Genomic DNA, 12,834 nt, shown 5'->3' with positions numbered 1-12,834 from the left:
ACCCTACATTTAAAAATTGATTCATGCAGTAGCAGGTATTAGTAACGCACTCCTTTTGCTGAATAGTAGTCCGTTGTATGAATATGCAACATTATTTGCTCTCCTGTGAAGGGACCTTTGGAGATGTGGGGAATAAATGCACTATGAACATTCTTTTATGTGTCTTTTTAATCCACTGTTTCTCTTTGGTACAGACTGAGAGTATAATTGTGAAGTCATAGAGTGAGTATCTGTTTAACCTGATTAGAAACTGACAGTTTTCCAAAGTGTTGTGCTAGTTTACGCTCCCATGAGCAATTTGTGAGCATTCCAGTTGCTTCATGTCCTTGCCAGCACTTGGTACCATTAGTCTTTTTAAGCTTAGCCTTTCTAGTGCCTATGTTGAGTGGTTTCTCATGGTGGTGCAATTTGCATTTCCTCGATGGCTGATATCTCTGATTACCCCTGCATATGCTTATTGACCATTCACATATTTTCTTTTGTGAAATGCCTACTATGGTTTTTTTTTTCCTATTTTAAAATTCTGTGTTTTTATTTTTCAATTACTAATTTGTTAGAATGTTTACTACATTTATGTTTAATCCAATTACCAACAATTTACTCTCCTCCTACTTGTCCATCCACTTTTGCTGCCTTCTTTGGGATTGGTCAAGTATTTTATATTTTTACATTTCATCTTCTCTAGCGACTTTTGCCTGTATGTCTTTGTATTACTTTTAGAAATTATTTATCTAGTGAGTATAATGTTTAACATCACAATCCACCTTAAATTATTACTATACCAATCTATAAACAATGTTTTACTGTAATTTAGTCTCTCAGTCGTGTCCAACTCTTTGTGACCCCATGGACTGCAGAATGCCAGCCTTCCCTGTCCTTCACCATCTCCTGGAGTTTGCTCAAACTCATGTCTGTTGAGTCAGTGATGCCATCCAACCATCTCGTACTCTGTCATCCCCTTCTCCTGCCTTCAGTCTTTCCCAGCATCAGGGTCTTTTCTAATGAGTCAGTTCTTTGCATCAGATGACCAAAGTATTGGAGCTTCAACTTCAGCATCAGTCCCTCCAGTGAATATTCAGGGTTGATTTCCTTTAGGATTGACTGGTTTGATCTCCTTGCTATACAAGGGACTCTCAAGAGTCTTCTCCAGCACCAAAGTTCAAAAGGATCAGTTCTTCGGTGCTCAACCTTCGTTATGGTCCAACCCTCACATCCACACATGACTGGAAAAACCATAGCTTTGACTCGGTGGACCTTTGTTGGCAAAATGATGTCTCTGCTTTTGAATATGCTATCTAGGTTGGTCATAGCTTTTCTTCCAGGGAGCCAGCATCTTTTAATATCATGGTTGCAGTCACCATCTGCAGTGATTTTGGAGACAAAGAATGGTAAACAATGTTAGAACTTTACAAAAGTATGATTCTATTTATCCCTCTTCTGCCTTTAGCTTAGTCGCTCAGGCATGTCTGACTCTTTGTGACACCATTGTCCATGGCGATTCTCCAGGCAAGAATACTGGAGTGGGTTGCCATGTTCGTCTCCAGGGGATCTTCTCAACCCAGGGATTGAACCCAGGTCTCCTGATTTGCAGGTCCATTCTTTACTATCTGAGCCACCAGGGAAGCCTGTTAGTCATGTATTTTATTTCAAATATATTATAAACCTGAGGCTGCATTATTATACATGCTTTAAACAAATAGTCTTATAAAGAAAAATTTTAAAATCTTCCTTTATATTTATTCACATCAGTTCAGTTCAGTTCAGGCACTCAGTCGTATCCGACTCTTTGTGATACCATGAATCGCAGCACGCCAGGCCTCCCTGTCCATCACCAACTCCCGGAGTTTACCCAAACTCATGTCCATCTAGTTGGTGATGCCATCCAGCCATCTCATCCTCTGCCATCCCCTTCTCCTCCTGCCCCCAATCCCTCCCAGCATCAGGGTCTTTTCCAATGAGTCAACTGTTCGCATGAGGTGGCCAAAGTATTGGAATTTCAGCTTTAGCATCAGTCCTTCCAATGAACACCCAGGACTGATCTCCTTTTAAGTGCTTCTCATTTCTCCCTGGAGCTGTGGACTTGATTGGGATCATTCTTCCTGCAGCCTAAAGAATTTATCTAGCTTTTTGTACTGCAGGTCTGCTGATCATAAATTCTCTGTTTTTAATTGACTGAAAATATTTGAATTGCCTTTATTTTCGAAGGATTTTTTCACCGAGTAGAACATTTTAGATTCACAGTATTCTTTTTCTTTCAGTACATTCAAGATGTTGTTCTACTGTTTCCAATGAGGAATCAGCTATAATTGATGTTGGTATTCCTGTAATGATTATTTCCTTCTCATTGATTTTAAGATTTCCTATTTATCTTAGCTCTTTAGCTGTATGGCTATTGTGTACCTCGGTGTGATTTTTCTTTATATTTATTCTATTTTGTGTTTGCCATGGTTTTAAAATGTGTGGGTTGAAGTATTTCATCTCTTTTGGAAAGTTTGGGGCTATCATCAATTCAGATATTTTTTCTTTGTTCTTTGTCTTTACTCTTGAGATTCCAATTACATTTATCTTAGTTGAATTGATATTGTTCCATGGGTCTTTGATATTGTTATTTTTTCACTTTATATATATTTTTCTCTTTACTTTAGTTGTATAATCTCTGGTGACTTACCTCCAGATCACTAATCCTTTGTTCTACCCTGCGCAGTGTGCTGTGAAGTCCATCTGACAATTTCCTTTTCCTAAGATACAGTATATTTTAGTTATAGAATTTCTATTTGGTTCTTTTATAGAGTTTTCATTTATTTGATGGCATTCTCAATCTCTAACTCCATTGATTCATTCTTTTCCTCTGAACTCTTTAACATATGTATGGTAATTATAAGTTCTTCTCTGAAAATGTCATCATATGACTCATCTGTGGGTTTGAGTCTATTGATATGTTTTTATGTCTTTTGACTATGGGTCACTTTTTCCTGCCTCTTCTCATGTCATGGTTTTTTATTGGTTACCAGATATAGTAAATAAAGGACCAGGAGAGACCGAAGTAGATGATCATTTTCTCCAAAAAAGGCTGACCCTTCTGTCTCACATGCAGCTATTATTAGGGGCTGAGCTCATCAATCTAATTAGCAGTGAGCTGAAATGGGGCCAGTAGAGTTAGTTTTACTTCACCTTTGATTTAAATGATTGGAGGGAGATCAGTACCCCCAGTTCCAGCAGGGTTTGGAAATGTAAACAGTGTTACGATCTCTCTCTGCTTCCCTCACCTTATTCTAAGCTTTCTGGTGATTCCACTTGTTGAGTGTAATTTCCATGGGAGAAACTGGGTGGATGGGGAGAGCTAACTTTGAGTTTGGGACTATTCCAGATTCCAGTATGCCATGCCAGCCTATGCATAGCCTTGAAAAGTCTGGATGATTTCTCCTTGTTCCCACAAAACTTCTCTGCCTATAGCAGTCCTGCTTGTCCTTCAGACTCAGCAACTCCCTAGAGATTGAAGTAGTCTCCAGTCTATGTGCATCTAAAAAAAAATCTCCCTGTCTTCATTTCAGTTTATTTAGATTTTTATTTTACAGGCTTTAAAAGCTTTAAAGAGAAGTGAGGTTTTTGTGTTTTTTTTTTTTTTTAACTCTACCTGGTTTTGTTGTTGTTTTGGAGTGATAGTGTTTGATAAACCTAGTATGCTAACTGGTAATAGAATTCTTGAATTTGATTCTGTTAAGTTAAATAGTAGTTTCCTTTAACAACCCATTTTACTTTAAAGACAGTGATTAATGATTTATGAAATTATAATCCACTTGCAGATGATTTTTCCCAACTGTAGCAAGCTCACCTTCAAGATTATACTTCCCTGACTTTTTGAGAATTTGATATAGAGATGATATGAAACCTAATTTATAGAAGGGAGATAAAGGGTACTAATATTTGTGAAGTGCTAGCATATAGCGTGTCCCTAAAATCTCTGCTTGGCCCTTTACATACAACGTTTTTTAAATGTAAAAATGTTTATGGGGCATTTACACAGGGGTGGAGGAAACTGGAAGAGATGGCAGTTGCATGGGAATCACAGGATCAAGATCCCAGCTAGGGAACATAGATAGAGATGGGGAACAGGTCTTTCTGAGCAAGGAGGGAAGCCAAGTAGTTAGTATTGGGCTTGGCAATGCATTTACTTGTTCCTGATTTAGTGTGTACCAGGAGCCAGGAAATGAGGCATCTGGACCCCACATGTATGCTATATATGCTGATGCTTGGTTCTTTGTTCAAAAATAGGACCCCGTAGGCGCCACCGGGGTGGGAATCTTAAACATAGGGCAATCTCACAAATGTGGAATGCTTAGCGACCCTGAATTTCTCACTGCATTATGGACATTTTCCTTATTTTCCCTTTTCTGTTTCCTGGGAAAGATTGTGTTTGTCATGGAAATAATGACACCACATGACTGTGCCCTAAGGTGAAGGGCTAACTTCAATGCTTTTAATGCAACTTGGGCACAACTGATGAAATTGTGGGTAAGCTACATTATTCTCTATGGGAAATGGTACATTCTGAATGATGTTCTCCCAAAGTTACGATGATGTCTGCTGAAAAGAAAATGAGCAGTTTCTTTCTGCTCTTGTCGCTTAGTCTGTATTTCCACTCTGTGCAGTTTCACTTGCCATACATTTTCTCTCCTCTCCTATTCCTTTCCTTCTGACTTCCCAACCCTGCTCACCCCCTTCTCTCTACTTTCTTTCTTTCTTTTCCTTCTTTCCCTATAAGTCCTATTAATTTCACTAATATTCATTTCTAACTTGAGGTGATCAGAGTTGTCTTATTATCTTCTTATGCTTCTTCTTATAAATACATAGTGCACTTATATTTGTCAAAGCCTTTTCAGATATAATAGTAATAAGTATGATGAAGATAGTTAATACTTGTATAATGCTTACTTTTGTTGTTTGCTTTGTTATAAGTGCCTTACATGTGTTAACTCATTAAAGCCTAACAAATTCTTTTGAAACAGGTAGTATTTTACCCTCATTTTGCAGATGGGAAAATTAAGACACAGAGAAATAATTTCCTCATGCAGTTGACAAATAGTAGAACTGATTTTAACTCAGGCTGTCTAGCTCCAGGGTATATGATTTTAAGCCCAGTTCTAAATCATCTCTTGTTTAAACCACCTTAAAATTCTTATCCTAAAGCCCATAGGATTTTTAGGGAAAATGCTACTCTTCTTAATTTAGAGATGAAAAAACTGAAACTGGAACTGACCACATCACTCTGAAATGATGGACTTGAAGTAACTTTTTTGGGAATAGGTCTTCAGCCTTGTGGTTGGGAGAGTGTGTATGTGTGAGAGAGACCTTAGGCCATTAGTTGTTTAGGAAAGATCCCTCCCTTATATCTTTATTTCAGGCCAAATGTAGTAGGTTGGGATATTTGGGGCTGAAAATAATAGAAAACTAACAACTAAAATCATAGTTAACTTTATTTCTCACAGGAAAAAAGGTAGAAGTCACAGGGATGATTGGTAAGGCAATAAGATCATTAGAAGCTAGAGCTTTCCATTCTGCCATTCTCAGCATTTCAGTTTTCCTGCCATCATACTGGAGGGCTCGTGATTACCAGGTGGCTGCCTCAGCTACAAGCATCACATTTACTTCTGACTACATAGAAAGACAGAAACAAAGGCAGCTAACATGTTGAGAAATTGCCTCATGTGTGTCTCTTTCTTATCAGGGAGGAAAGTATTTGTCAGCATACTTCCCCTTCCATTTCATAGATGGGTACTCCATCATGTGGCCACCTATGACCACAAGGAGAAGCTGGAGAGTATCTGATAAAAAGAGGCTGCCTTTATCATGACTGAATTAGCAGAAGCAATCGTGATTCACTTCTCATGGCTGTGTACTTGGCAACCCAAGCAAAATCAGGATTCAGTTAGTGCTATATTGTGTACATGGTAATTTACTTTAAAGTACTTCAGTATAAGTGGTGTGATGTGTATGTGTGCAAGTTAATATTAATCAACACTTTAGGGATGAGTGGTTAATTAGTATATGAAGAGTCCTTGTCTGAATAATTACCTTTGGGTTAGTTAATTAGCATAAAGAATGTTAGGAATAATTTTTTGTTGGTGAAATGAGTTGTTTAAGATCAGTTAGGAGTTGGGTAGCAAGACCCACATGAATAAGGTAGAAGAAATGAACATGCTCAGTTGTCAATACCAGACACAGACGTTCTGGAGGCCCTTGGCCTGCATCCTCCCATGGAGGAGCCCCTTTCCTGGTGATGAGGTTTCTGATTATTCTTTAAGGGCATCTGTTTCTGAGGGAGTTGTTCCTGCAAAGGGCTTGCCAGGGAACCTAAAGGCATAGAGAGGAGTAGTCTTTCCCTAGACACAGAGTGGTTGTTTGCCTGCTTGCTGGTAGACATCTGTATGCCTGTTGATTATGCCTGAGACTTCTTTTTACTTGATGATACCACCATAGAACAAGATTGCAGGAATAGGACTATTTCACCTTCTCTGGCCTCTAACCACCAGAGGCTCACCAACGCACACTGAAAAGAATGTGGTATTTGCCAAACAAATTGGCTTAGGTCTGTTCACTCGAGTCAGCCAAGGGGGAAAAGGGGGATGGTTGTTGATGAGATCACCAGACCAATATGTCACATAACAAGGTTTTAAACTGAGATCATTTCAGTGGGAGGAGCAAATACAAGAGAAATGAAATTTCAAAGTGAAATGGTAAGCCAAAATACAACATTAAAAAAAAAAAAAAACCAATTTTGGGCCATGAATGATCAGGAGTAGATTTGGAAGAAACATTTGTGACAAACAATTTTTGGATTGATCTGATGCTATTTGGCAAGTCCCAACTTTCCAGAGGGAGATGTGGGGGATGGTCTACCCCTTTCTACAAGTGTAAGGAGAAAGCTTTGTCAGAGGAGCACTTGGAAAGCTGATATATGTCCCTTGGACATGAGATAGGCATGGCAGATTAATGTTTGGTACACACTTAAGAAATCTAAAGAATTTCTAGATGGAGATGTCAAGGCAGAAGGAAATGGAGTTTGCTACTGTATTGGGAGTAACCTCTCTCTCCACCACTGGCAGGTGAAAGACATGTGGATACCGGGGACCAGATGTAGAATCTATGGTAGGAATCTTTGCATGGGGCTATCTAAAAAGGAATCTTGCCCCAAATAGCTTCTTCCAGAAAGCAAGTTACCCAAACAGAGAGCCTGTATGATGTGGCCCTTTCATAAAATAAACTGAAGCTAGGTAGGGCTGTGGGGAACATTCACCCGAAGGAGGGATTTTGCCTGAATCGTGGGACTAGATGACAGAGGGACTCAACTGGGGTTGAGCTCTTGAAGACCCACTAAGGTGCTCAGAAAATAACGAACCAGTGTATATCTCTGCCAGGTCCAGAGAGCCCAGAGTTATCTTACAACTGTGCCAGACAAATAAGTATGTTTTCTTCTCTTCCATCCTCCTCCTCCTATCCCTTCCCATACTCCAACAGTGGGGAGAACAGAAGCCACAGTTAGCAGTCTGAGGAAAGAGAAGGAGAGAAAGAAATGAAAAGTGGACCCCATGTCCATTGAGAAAGCAGGAGGCTGCCCTGTGCTGGCCCTACCTGAAGGAAAGGAGAAAAGATGTCTTGTTTATGGTCCACTTTTGACTATCATAGGATGTATGCTATTAAGTACCCAAATGAGACCATGTCTTGTAGTTAAGGTAGTGGTAAGACTCAGATTTATCCAAGAGTAATACAAAAAGTCATGGGCCTATTGGAGTTTTTACCTGGGTTACTGAACATATTTAAGAGGATAGAGGAAGACTCACAGATGGCATAAAGGGGCACCCTCTCCTATTCCTTCCCCAGTTTCTTACCTCCTTTGCTCTTTACCCTAGCCTTCTGTTTTTTCGTTATCTTATTAACAGTTTCTGATCAGTTATCCAAGCTTCCCAGGTGGGGCTAGTGGTAAAGAACCCACCTGCCAATGGAGGAGACGTAAAAGACATGGGTGTGATCCCTGGTCAGGAAGATCCTCTGGGAGAAGGCACAGAAACCCACTCTAGTATTCTTGCCTGGAGAATCCCATGGACAGAGGGGCCTGGCAGGCTACTGTCTCTAGAGTTGCAAAGAGTTGGATGTGACTGAAGTGACTTAGCATGCATGCATGATCAGTTATCCATTTCTGTGTAACAAATTACCACAAACTTAGTGACTTAATTAGCTATTTCAAATCCTAAAAGATGATGCTATGAAAGTGCTGCACTCAATATGCCAGCAAATTTGGAAAACTCAGCAGTGGCCATAGGACTAGAAAAGGTCAGTTTTCATTCCAATCCCAAAGAAAGGCAATGCCAAAGAATGTTTAAACTACCACACAATTGCATTCATCTCACACACTAGCAAAGTAATACTCAAAATTCTCCAAGCCAGGCTTAAACAGTATGTGAACTTCCAGATGTTCAAGCTAGATTTAGAAAAGGCAGAGGAACCAGAGATCAGATTGCCAGCATCTGTTGGATCATTGAAAAAGCAAGACAGTTCCAGAAAAACATCTGCTTTATTAACTACACAAAAGCCTTTGATTGTGTGAATCACAACAAACTATGGAAAATTCTTCAAGAGATGGGAATACCAAACCACTTTTCCTGCCTCCTGAGAAATCTTTATGCAGGCCAAGAAGCAACACTTGGAACCAGACATGGAACAACAGACTGGTTCCAAATTGGGAAAGGAGTACATCAAGGTTGTATATTGTCACCCTGCTTATTTAACTTCTATGCAGAGTGCATCATGTGAAGGTACTTAGGATGGATGGATGAAGCACAACCTGGAATCAAGATTGCCAGGAGAACTATCAATACACTCAGATTTGCAGATGACACCACCCTTACGGCAGAAAGTGAAGAAGAGCTAAAGAGCCTCTTGATGAAAGTGAAAGAGGAGAGCGAAAATGTTGGCTTAAAACTCAACAATCGGAAAACTAAGATCTTGGCATCTGGTCCCATCACTTCATGGCAAATAAATGGGGAAACAATGGAAACAGTGAAAGACTTTATTTTCTTGGGCTCCAAAATCACTGCAGATGGTAACTGCAGCCACAAAATTAAAAGACGCTTGCTCCTTGGAAGAAAAGCTATGACTAACCTAGACAGCATATTAAAAAGCAGAGTCATTACGTTGCCAACAAAGGTCCATCTAGTCAAAGCTATCGTTTTCCAGTAGTCATGTATGGATGTAAGAGTTGGACTATAAAGGAAGCTGAGTGCTGAAGAATTGATGCTTTTGAACTGTGGTGTTGGAGAAGACTCTTGAGAGTCTCTTGGACTACAAGGAGATCAAACCAGTCAATCCTAAAGGAAATCAGTCCTGAATATTCACTGGAAGGACTGAGACTGAAGCTGAACTCCAATACTTTGGCCACCTGTTACAAAGAACTGACTCATTGGAAAAGACCCTGATGCTGGGAAAGATTGACAGCAGAAGGCAAAGGGGATGACAGAGGATAAGATGGCTAGATGATATCACTGACTTGATGGACATGAGTTTGAGCAAGCTCTGGGAGTTGGTGATAGACAGGAAAGCCTGACATGCTGCAGTGCAAGAGGTCTCAAAGAGCTGGACACCACTGAGTGACTGAACTAAGCTGAAGTGACTTAATAAAAGCACATATTTGTTATCTCATTTCTGAGGGACAGAAGTCCAGTCCAGGCCTACCTGAGTGCCTCTCACAAGGCTTAAATTTAGTGTTGGCTGGAACTATGATCTCTTCTCAAGGTTCCACTGAGGAAAGCTTGGCTTTTAAGCTTATGCAGCTGTTGGCAAAATTCAGTTCCTGGTGTCCTGTTTAACCTAAGGGCCTCAGTTTCTTGTTGGCTGATAGATGAAAGCTGCCCTCAGATTCTACCAGGGTTTTTGTTTTTGTTTTTTTAATATAAGGCTGCCCTTAGTTCTTTGCTGCTTGAACCTTCAGATCATGGGCCTCTTCCTTCACCAGTGCCTGAAGGACAGAGTCTATTTTGCAAGATTGATATTACAAGTTTTTGTAATGTAATTACAGGCTTGACATCCCATTACCTTCATCATCAGTTCTGTTGGTTGGAAGCAGGTCACTGGAGAGATTATACAGGGGCATGAATACCAGAAGGCACGGATAGTTGAGGGAACATCTTGGAGTGGGTCTACTACAGTGGGTCTACTGTCTCTACCTTGTGAAGCTCTAGCTTGGTAGGTGGGAGTGGGATAAGTGGCTAAAACACCTTCAAGGTGGAAATGCCTATTAGACAAATAAACTATGCAATTGTTGAGGCCAAACAGCTCATGCAGTATAACCTCAGTGGATTATTATCATAGAAAGTGTCTGCTCATTCTCTCAGTTTACTCCAAATGTCCTGCCAGTTTGGAGCATCCCAGGCCTGGAAGAGGATGAGTATGAACTCCAGTCAAGGCAAGGACTGAGAGGATAAGAAAAACCATCCCGATATTCTGACTTGTATGAAGCACCTGCAAAATGTCAGGCTTGTGCTATCTACTTTATATTATTACAGTTATTATAACCTAAGAGGGAGGTACTCTTATTAGTCCCATTTTACAGATGAAAAAAACAGAGGCTTAGAAGGTCTAAGTAACTTGCCTTGGTTAAGTGGCGGGGCCAGGACTTGAAATGTTGTCAGTCTATTGCCAAGCCTGCTCGTACCACAGCCTTAAAGAAAATGTAGGCACGTAGGCAAGTGGAGGCAGCATGCAAACAACACTTCATTTAGAATCAGGAGATCTGGGTTCAAGTGTAGCTCAGTCCCTCATAATCTGTGTGATTTGGAGCTGCTCAGTTGGCTTCTTTCGGTCTCTCTCTCTCTCTTTTTTCAGTCTGTATAAAGGGAATTGTAAACAATTTCATTATCCATATACCAAACATGAATCTTGACCCTTACCTTACACTATGCACAAAAATTAGCTTTCAGTTCAGTTCAGTTGCTCAGTCGTGTCCGACTCTTTGCGACCCCATGAATCGCAGCACGCCAGGCCTCCTTGTTCATCACCATCTCACCATCTCCTGGAGTTCAATCAGACTCACGTCCATCGAGTCCATGAGGCCATCCAGCCATCTCATCCTCGGTCATCCCCTTCTCCTCCTGCCCCCAATCCCTCTCAGCATCAGAGTATTTTCCAATGAGTCAGCTCTTCGCATGAGGAGGCCAAAGTACTGGAGTTTCAGCTTTAGCATCATTCCTTCCAAAGAAATCCCAGGGTTGATCTCCTTCAGAATGGACTGGTTGGATCTCCTTGCAGTCCAAGGGACTCTCAAGAGTCTTCTCCCAACACCACAGTTCAAAAGCATCAATTCTTCAGCGCTCAGCTTTCTTCACAGTCCAACTCTCACATCCATACATGACCACAGGAAAAACCATAGCCTTGACTAGATGAACCTTAGTCGGCAAAGTAATGTCTCTGCTTTTGAATATACTATCTAGGTTGGTTATAACTTTTCTTCCAAGGAGTAAGCGTCTTTTAATTTCATGGCTGTAATCACCATCTGCAGTGATTTTGGATCCCCAAAAAATAAAGTCTGATACTCTTTCCACTGTTTTCCCATCTATTTCCCATGGAGTGATGCCATGATCTTCGTTTTCTGAATGCTGAGCTTTAAGCCAACTTTTTCACTCTCCTCTTTCAGTTTCATCAAGAGGCTTTTTAGTTCCTCTTCACTTTCTGCCATAAGGGTGGTGTCATCTGCATATCTGAGGTGATTGATATTTCTCCCGGCAATCTTGATTCCAGCTTGTGTTTCTTCCAGTCCAGTGTTTCTCATGATGTACTCCGCATAGAAGTTAAATAAGCAGGGTGACAATATACACCCTTGATGTACTCTTTCCTATTTGGAACCAGTCTGTTGTTCCACGTCCAGTTCTAACTGTTGCTTCCTGACCTGCATACAGATTTCTCAAGAGGCAGGTCAGGTGATCTGGTATTCCCATCTCTTGAAGAATTTTCCACAGTTTATTGTGATCCACACAGTCAAAGGCTTTGGCATAGTCAATAAAGCAGAAATAGACATTTTTCTGGAACTCTTTTGCTTTTTCCATGATCCAGCAAATGTTGGCAGTTTGATCTCTGGTTCCTCTGCCTTTTCTAAAACCAGCTTGAACATCAGGAAGTTCACGGTTCACGTATTGCTGAAGTCTGGCTTGGAGAATTTTGAGCATTACTTTACTAGCATGTGAGATGAGTGCAATTGTGCGGTAGTTTGAGCATTCTTTGGCATTGTCTTTCTTTGGAATTGGAATGAAAACTGACCTTTTCCAGTCCTGTGGCCACTGCTGAGTTTTCCAAATTTGCTGGCATATTGAGTGCAGCACTTTCACAAGTCCTAAATGTAATAAATAAAACTATAAAACCCAAGTTAGACAAAGATTTCTTAGATGAGCTATCAAAAGAAAATCTATATAAAAAGTTAATAGATTGGACTTCATAAAAATTAAGAACCTTTGCTTTTAGAGAGATTCTACCAAGAAAACAAACAAAAAATAAAATAAGTCTTAATCTGGGGAAAATATTTACAAAATACATAATGTCTGATAAAGGACCTGAATCTAGACAATGAAATAACTTCTTATAGCTTAGCAATAAACCAACCTAATAAAAAATAGCAAAAGACTTGAATAGACACATAACCAAAAAAGATATTGGAATAGCAAGTAAGCACATGAAAAGATGCTTAACATCATTAGACATTCAGTTCAGCTCAGTCACTCAGTCATGTCCAACTCTTTGCGACCCCATGAATCACAGCATGCCAGGCCTCCCTGTCCATCACCATCTCCCGGA

Source organism: Capra hircus, chromosome 7 (assembly GCF_001704415.2).
Source record: "Capra hircus breed San Clemente chromosome 7, ASM170441v1, whole genome shotgun sequence".
NCBI lineage: Eukaryota > Metazoa > Chordata > Mammalia > Artiodactyla > Bovidae > Capra > Capra hircus.
The sequence above is the reverse complement of the archived record's forward strand: the minus strand, read 5'-3'. Positions refer to the sequence as shown.